We start from the raw sequence: 9,445 nt of genomic DNA, 5'->3' as shown, positions 1-9,445 counted from the left end.
GGCTCAGACCAATGACTTACTTCTTATACACCAGCTCCAGTGTGGATAATTAGAGACTGCACTGATGATAGGCTGCCAGGACTCTGTGCAGAGTAGTCTCAAGGTTACCTGGAGAAAGACTTACGTTACTCTCAGGGCTCAATGTATTTGTTAATCAGATGCTTCATTTGTTATATCCAGCTAGGTGTTACAATGGGAAAAATACATCAAAAGGTTTGGAATAACCACAGAGGAGGACACTTGTATCACTGGCTGAAATAGGATGTAGCTCAAGAAAGGTACAAGCCATGACCCTTAAAAATCAATCAATGAATTCTTTATTTTGTATGTTAAGATCCATATAGCATGCATAAAACATCTCTAACATCTTGTGTAGCCCTGTTCCCTGTGCAAGCAAGCTGGTGTCTGAAATAGTGATAGTGAATGATGATGAGATTGAGTGATGCTGAATGTCTGCTGGGTGGAAGCCGGGAAAGGGGGCTGCTGTAGGGAGGATGAAGCTCTGACAGAGTATAGAACCTGCACCTATGGGACCAAAAGAACTAAAGAAGATACCTCCATCCAGGTGAGTGTCTTACGCCTCATCCATAAGGGATCTCCCTCTAGACCTAGCAACATGAATTTAGCAATATTACACACCCCATTAACAATATACGAGCAGTTAAAAAGGAAAACCCTGGGATACACATAGTTATAAAACTTTAAATATATTCAGTTCATCACACAGAAAGAATAGATTCAACTATAGGCAAAACATCAGAAAAATATAGAAATCACATGGCACCCCTTTAATAATGTATGTACTGTTGTACTACACAACCAACTGCCTACACCACATCAACATGTGAGCAATCCTACAAGGAAGAACATAAACTACATGCAGTCTAGACCACTTCAAGGGGATAACATCTGTAGGTATGGCTACACATATTATATACTACCTGCTGCTTAGTACACTTTGTGAGATAAGTAACACAGGAAGTAAATACACATGTATACATGTCTGCACCCACTATAGGTTACATGCTGCCTAGTACATTTCACAGCACGAGCAATATTAGGAAGAACAGCACCTCTATGTATATATGTTCCCACTATACACTATTCGCTTCCTAGTCCACTTAAACATGGGAGTAGCACTAGGGGGAACCATGACCACCTATTTGGTGATGTACTTGAAGATACTAGAAATGTCTCCTGTAGCCTCTTTCCCAAAGGGAATGCCCATGAGATTATCGCAGAAGATTTGATACTCAACTGTCATTCTTTTTTCCCTGAGTAAGAGGGGGGGGAGGGGAGTTGTGGCATTAAATACTGGGCATAAACAAATATTCTGCTGCCAGGTTGCTCTGTGTCTCACAGTGAGTCTTGCACTAGTAATACATGCTTTCAGTGGAGGTTAATGTTAATGGGAAACCTGGAGGCTTGGTTCTCGATCCATTGAGATGTCTCTTGGGTCCTGAAGGAAACCAGTGAGCACAAATGCTTCTCGTGTTCATTGAGACTCCCAGGTATAATGCATTAATTGAGAAGCTTGCTCATCATGCTGGCTCTAAGCGCAAAAGCTGTGAGTGAGTGTGCACTTACACTGATCTAGCACTGTGCATATAAAGCTTGTGTATTGACCAACATTGGTGCCTCAGCCACCACACTTTGAAGACCTGGTTGCAAACATAGTACACATACACTATTTACTTAGACATTCCTGTCTCTTGCACCACTGATATAGAACTTACTTCACAATACAGATATAGCAACCTTACATATCCACATAATCAGAATATATGCAATCAATGGGATCATGATCCAAACTTCGGAAAAGTTGCATTAAAAACCATGTTCATATCTTAAAGCGATTAGTTAGAATATGCTGAGCACTCCGGGGTCGGACCATGCGTCTCCATATTCGCTTCCTTCACACAAATTTCTTCATTGGGTTCTCCACCCACTCCGGCAGCGAAGACACTTTTTGGGTGGTACTGTCATTCATCGGCCAGCCCCACATCTTGAAGAACGGCACCACATTTTTCTTCACTTGTTTGGAGAACAATTCTGCCCAGAGGTTCATCTTGTAGGGGTTTTCATTTTTGATGTCAGTCATTTTCTGGTAGTCAGAGAAGAGCTGGATGAAGGGAGCCCAACCAAAGCCTTCCTGCAGCTGGAAGACAAGAAAAGTACAAGGCATGAATGTGATGCCCCTAAATCAGCACTCAGTGTTGTGTGTTGGGAGTAATTATAGAGCATAATTCTAAAAAGCAAAAGAACACCATATGGAGTTGGGAGGTGCAAGAGCAATCGTCAATTTGACACGTATAAAGGTGTAAAAAGTAACAAAGGATTTACATGTAACATACAGATGAGAAGTGAACTTCTACATAGGAGAGTATTTGCTGATGTGGCCCTACAGCTGCTCCAGATGAAGATACCCAGCCTCTTTATTTTCATCTAGAACCTGCCTCATCAGTATTCATGAGCGAGGTCATGGCCTGCTCGGGTCAGCAGACTACCATGTATGGGAACACTTTTTAAATGTTTTTATTAAATGCAGTCCGTTTTCCTGATAGGCAACAGAGCTATATTTAAAGAAAAGTTTGAATCTTTTAGAAAGTGATTCCTAGTATTACAGACAAGAGTGGTAGTTGTCTCCTGAGATGACTATCTGTCCTTCTATAGTGTAGGTGTGGATTTTTTAATTTTATTTATTTGAACTTATAATGCGCAACAGCTACCCGCAGTGGGTTTCCCGGCGCCAGGGATAGACAAAAGAAGAAAAAAAAGAAGACACAACACAGTGCGAAGAGCCAGCTAAAGCAAAAGAGCAGATGCCCCCAGAACACTACAACAAAGGATTTGTGTAGGAGGGGGTGTTTCCTCACCCTGAGCAGAAGAAGCCTGTGCCCTGCAGGATCCTCACTTCTGCCACGGCTCCCTCTTGTTGCTCTTGACTGGCATTCCTCCAGGCCAGGAAAAACAGGTTGAGAAATCTGTTTTTCTGGAGGAGGGCCCATTTTCATGAGTCTCTCCCCCTCCCCCCTTTGGGGATGCGCCCAGTGAAATGACCTAGATGGGAGTAATGTTGCCACTTTAATTAGGGCACATATAGGGCACTTTGGGGTACCTAAGTACACTTGCCCACAGGAAATGATGTTAGGGCATGTAGGGTTACACATGGGAACCCTTTCCCCATTGGTGAGGGCATTGTCTTCACCCACAAGGTTCAAGTTGGCATAAAGGGGGCACTGCTGGATCGTCAGGAGAGAGTACTTCAGGACTGGGGAAGAGAGCAGAAAGACTGGCAAGCTGATCCCCAGAACCACGCAAAGACAGACTGCATCAAAGACAGACTCGGGGATGATGACCCAAAGACTGGAAATGCCATTCCTTGTGCCAAAGATGTGAGAAGTGACTTCAAGAGCTAGTTGGCTGCCCCAGGTTAAGCATCAGTGACATCAAAGCTGAAAAGCCTGCACCACTGAGAGTCCAGCTGACCAATACAGATGTGACTATCACTGGACGCTGCAGTGCATCCTGGGAGACGGAGTCCTAAACTCAAGAGGTGCCCCTGATGTCACTTGGTGTGTAATAGTATACGATATATGACAGGATTATCCATTGTGGGCATTCAGTATATACTCAAAACAATGGTTCACCTGGAACTCATTTATACAATCTTTGTAGTTAGGCAAATAAATCTATTCTCAGCATACAATTAACATAGTAAAACCACTAATGCACTCTAGCCTCATGGTCTTTTAATTAAACCTGAAAAGTATAGTAACTGCATGTGTAATGTTGTAATTTGTAGATCACATAAAAATGAACAAATGTCACATACAAGATACAACAAGCATTGGCATAGCAAATATGTCTCACCTTTGGACCTTATAAGTGTTTACTTATGCAGCACAATATCCTTGGTGCAACAACATCAACTGTTGCATGGCTAAACACTTATAAGGTCCCAAAAGAGAGACCTATTGGCTATGCCAATGCTTGTTCCATTTACCATGTAGATTTCAGCGCTCAGTTGTATATGTGGTTATTTCTTCTCATGCTAGCAGGGTATAACTTTTCACCACAGCCAGAGTGTCTCATTCCTAGTTTGGCCAACTCAGCCTTTCTCGCTTGCGAGGTTGATCATTTCCGGTATATGAACTTACAAAGAACAAAATATTTTGTCAGAGCTCCCCAAGAATAAAAGGTTGATGCAAAACTGCAAATAAGCATAATTTTCCACAATAAGAAAGGCAGAGTGCTAGTATTTAGTAAAGCTACATGTGAACATCTAAAGACGAGGATGCGCCTGAGCTAAGATTCTACTAAGTGGCAGATGGAGTGAATGAGGAGTATAATACAAACTGACCTCACTGCCTCGCACAACGCATGTCTTGTGCCCAGAGCATCATCTCACCTTTCACCACATAACCCACGGAATAGGCAGCAGAAAGGGGGAGCCCATTGCCATGTTCATTACAGGAGTGTGCTTACTCTGCATGTGACAGTCCACACACTGAGTTGCGTCAAATGTTTCGGATTGACTGGAGGGCGGGGCCTTTGTTCTGGCTTGCTATCCCAGACTAGTTTGGCTGAATATGCCGGAAATGGAACGATAGAGGTACCTTCAAGGGATTTTACTTGGAGTATTTGTTACACTAGTTTGTAAATTCAATTTTAGACCCAAATTGTGATTATTCATTCAAATTAAAAACAGTCACAGTATGTGATCAAATCAGAAAAGGCAAAAGTCAGTCAGTAGACAGTAGTCTGTTGTGGGCCACTGTAAAAAGTGGTTGTTCGAACTATATATTCTATATATGTCTGAGGCAGAGACATTGTCGTACTCTGATGAGTACATACTTAAAATCGCTGGAGGCCCTTCACTCCTAGGCAATAAAGCCCCAGTAACACAACCTTTTGTGAAACAGATCTAAATCAACTTGAAAGGTTAAAAAATAAATTAGTGCGCACAGAACTTCATGCCAAGTTTCTAACAGACTGTTTAAATGCTAACATCATTCCGACTGGCTTGCAAATACGAAACATTCCTATAATATTCACAGACGACAAAGACTTCAAGATTGGCTTTAGCTTCTCAGCCAACAGGTGCTCGCGCACCTGGATGGTGGTCAGTATAGAGACGTCTCTCAAACAAATTAAAATTCTGACTAAAGAAATAGAATCATTAGAGAAGAAAATCATAGGAGATTCAAATATTACAAACAGTATATTTCTTTTGGATAAGGTGCAACAAACAATTAAAGAATTCGAAGAATTCAATTCACATAAAAAAACAGAAAAGTTGCAGAGTGACATCAGACGTTATAATAAGGAAAGAACTTATCCCTATCTTAACAAAGATTTTTACGCTCCACAAGGTTCAAATTCACAATCACGAAAGAGAACCAATTTCTCTGATACTAATTCTGAATCAGGAAGTGAAAAATCTGAAGAGACAAGCTATCGACAATACGAACAACAACCCTCAACCTCTCGTCAAGTTTTTTTAGGCCAGGACCGCAGGGGCAACAGTCAACCTCGCAGACCACAATCCTCCAGGAGAGGATGGTATCGGAACCAATACACCCCAGGATTCCGCAAAACGCGCAATCAGTACTACAAGTGGTAATACCAGATCAAACCATTCCAATCTTTAATTTATCGACCCATATTCTCTCAGAACATGAAATTCAAGTGTTGTCAGCCGGACTCAGTTTTGTTCCCACGTATAGAAATGATTTGTTCCAGACAGAACTTGAATTATATAAATGTTTCCGAACAGTGAGACTAAAAAAATGTTTCTCTGAGAACACCACTAAAATCAATGATGGAATTACGGGATTGCGAAATCCTTCGACTTTCTACCCCACGAATTCAATGGTCAGAAAAGAGGTAATCTCTTTCGAACATGCAACCATGATTGAGATCGAGAATCCCTTTAAAAAGAAAATTCAATATAAATCCAACTTTCCTCGTAATCAACAAGCGACTTTACAAAATCTTCAATCTTTGGAGAATACTTTGATAAAGCCTGCTGACAAAGGGGGTGGTATTGTCTTATGGGAACGTGATAATTACAACAGAGATGCTAAAACAACTATCAGTACCCACACACTATAAAGAACTGTTGATTAATCCCACCAGTAGACTAACTAAAGAAATTGTAGCTCTCAGCAAGTCAGGTCTAGAGGGAGGATGGTTAAATGAAAAAGAGGCAGCCTTTCTGATTAACAAAACCCCAATGGCTGCCGCCATCTACATGCTCCCGAAGGTGCATAAAGATCTAGCAAATCCCCACGGACGGCCGATAGTCTCTGGCTGTAATTCGATTCTAAAACCCTTAGCACAATACTCAGATTACTTTATTCGACCTTTTGCCATACATCAACCCTCTTATATAAAAGACACTATGGCAGTTATAAATGTGATTGAGAAGTATGAATTTGACCCAGTAAATGAATTTCTTGTTTCTATGGATATAGAAAGTCTTTACATAAACATTCCTCAAGAGGAAGTGTTATCAATTCTCACTGAACTACTGGAAAGTAGACCAGGACCTCATGAGGTCCCCACTGAGTTTATTGTTGAATGTGTGCGTATTTCCCTCTGCGAAAATTTCTTTCTTTTTGAGAAGACATTTTATCAACAACTCAAAGGAGTTGCTATGGGTGCCATTTATGCCCCAGATATTGTAAATATTTATGTGTCTTGTTTCGAAAACCAACACATTTTCAATATATCCAACCCATTTTCCGAAAATGGTTGCAATATATAGACGATGTCTTCATCGTCTGGCATGGAACAGACACCAAGTTACAAGATTTCCATGTCTGGTTAAATGCCAGGAGTCGACATCTTAAATTCACTCTGGAGCATAACACCAATGAAATTAACTTTCTACATATTACCATAAAAAATGATGCATCAAACCATCTATACACAACATTGTACACCAAGCCAACCTCCATAAATACTTTATTAAATTACCACAGTCACCATCCTCAAGCCCTTAAAGACGGGCTTCCTTTTGGTCAATTTCTGCGTTTACGCAGAAATTGTACCTTTAAAGATGACTATTTCTGTGAAGGTAAAAAAATTAAAGGATAAGTTGAAGGCGAGAGGCTATCCTGCTAAGTTGCTTAAAAGGTCCATGAAGCGGGCGTGGTACAATAACCATGATGCCCTTCTAATGGTAAAAGATCGCTCCAAGAAAGATAATTTGATATATGTTTCCACTTTTGGTACTCATACCAATGAAATTAAAAAAATTGTACTTAAGCAATGGAACCTTCCAAGGGGATACCAGAGTTCACACAAAAACCCATGTTTGCATTCAAATGAGGGACCAAAAAGACTGAAAAAAATACAGTTGATAACATGAGGCAATTGGTTCCTATAATAGGCCATTTCAAATGCAAGACATGTCTTGCATGTAACACGACTGAAACAGTTAAGACTTGCAGAATTAATGATGCTAACTTTACTCTTAAGTCATTTTCCAACTGTAATACCACCAATAAGGTTTACTGCATAAAATGCCCATGCAATCTGCATTATATTGGCAAAACTATTCAGGCTGTGAAAAAACGCATTTTGCAACACCAATCACGCATTAGATGTAAAAAAGAAAACGCTCCACTTGTTGAACACTTTCATCGTTTAGGCCATACTTGTAACCAGATGATTTGGTGGGTGATCGATGTCATTAAACCAACTAAAAGACAAAATAGTGTGGACAGAATTCTAACAATGAGGGAAGGAAAACTAATCTGTATTGCAGACACCATTGAAAGGGGCCTGAACAGCGCAAAGGAATGGCACGCTTTAGCATGCCTGTAACCATCCAATGGCTCTATATGGTTGCTCAACCATTACTTCAGGATGTGCATATAAGCATAAAAGATAGGCTAATTAGCTAGACTAAACCTTATTACGCTTGATTGTTACATCTATGCTTTTATATACAAAATATACTGTATATGTGAGATTGTATTTGCTTCAATGACTCCAAGACCCATTAACCGTATCTCTTTTTTAATACATTTCAATTCATTTAATATAATTGTTATCTGATATAAGTTTCTAAATGCTTATGTGAATTTGATTAAGTAATATAGACTCAACCATGATTGCTAGATAAATGGATCAAATGTACAATGTACTGTGTCTATGAGAATTCAATTCCCTACAAGACTCGATGTATAAGTAATTCTAATGGCTATCGGACATAAGTCTGTCAGACATGTTTGTTAATTTCGTTTCTGAGCTAAAAGATCTATAATTGTGATGTTTAGACAGTTTTTATACATTGTTGTTATATCATTGTATATAGGTAACCATTCATACTTAATGTTATGCAAAGCTGAAAAACACATCCAATTGTGACTAAACTTGGAGTGATCCATATAGAGTGGACATTTTTTGACTTCTTTCCATTTTTCATTCAATGGTGCTGCTCCCTAAGTAATCAAATGTGCTCTGGGTTTATAAGACCCTTGTCTTAATTTAATTGCCAAGTCTTTGCGTTAATAAGTCTAAAACAACACTTTTTCCCAAAAAAACCTTTTAATACAGAGACTAGAACTAGATAAATCGTTAACCTTGTTCAATGTTTTGGCCAGTAATGTGCATCACACAACAATCTTGTTGTTTGCACTCTAAGGACTGTGTCTTCAACGAATGTATTTTTCGTCTATTAAACTATACTTTAGTTAACTATGGCTGATGCTGCACCAACGCTGTTGTATTTGCCGTATATTAATAAAATATGGCCGACACATTTCTCATTACACACAGTCGTCGCTTTTCATACTCAATATGGCCACCGCAAAGCGTCCCAGTCCTCTTTTGCGCTCTAAATATTAATATAAACGGAGGTCGGAAACGACCGCGACTGCTTGCTACATAGGGGTCGGCAGAGGTCACGATTGGAAGTACTTGACTTAGGAAGGTAGGTCCATAACGCGTTGTTTAGCGCTTTTTAAGTAATGCGCAGTAAAAGTGGACGTTTCACTCAAATTGGACTTATACATATATATATATATATTCACTGAAAAAAACATTGGTTATAGACCATATATAGTTAGGGATTAGCATTTTCAAAACCTTAATTTACTCGCACAAAACCATAAAAATTCGCATATATAGTTAGTTGCAATAACTATATATCGCGCACCCGCAATCCACTGCTGATGATGTCACATATTACATCATTCATGACATGGTCAGTGACATCACTGATGACATCACTGATGACATCTCAAATGACATCACTGATGACATCTCAAATGACATCACTGATGACATCACTGATGACAACATCCAGTGACTGTATGTTTCTGTAAAGTTAAAATATGTCTTACATATTGAAGAATGAGTGGATGTATAAGTGTCTGGATGAAGGATTTAGTAGGTGCATGACTGACTGTATGAGAGAATGATTAAATGT

At 39.7% G+C, this 9,445-nt stretch overlaps 1 protein-coding gene across 1 annotated transcript in view; it reads right to left on the bottom strand.

Moving 5' to 3' along the window:
• Window positions 1-292: 292 nt before the first annotated feature.
• LOC147693325 (TRPM8 channel-associated factor homolog) overlaps window positions 293-9,445 on the bottom strand; it is a 162,126-nt gene continuing 152,973 nt past the window's right edge. The window contains exon 8 of the mRNA XM_086933671.1: window positions 293-2,158. The gene's annotated coding sequence lies outside the window, so the exon portion shown is untranslated. The remainder of the gene's footprint in view (window positions 2,159-9,445) is intronic.

Source organism: Lissotriton vulgaris, chromosome 8 (assembly GCF_964263255.1).
Source record: "Lissotriton vulgaris chromosome 8, aLisVul1.2, whole genome shotgun sequence".
Lineage (NCBI taxonomy): Eukaryota > Metazoa > Chordata > Amphibia > Caudata > Salamandridae > Lissotriton > Lissotriton vulgaris.
This window is presented reverse-complemented; position numbering and strand designations above follow the sequence as displayed.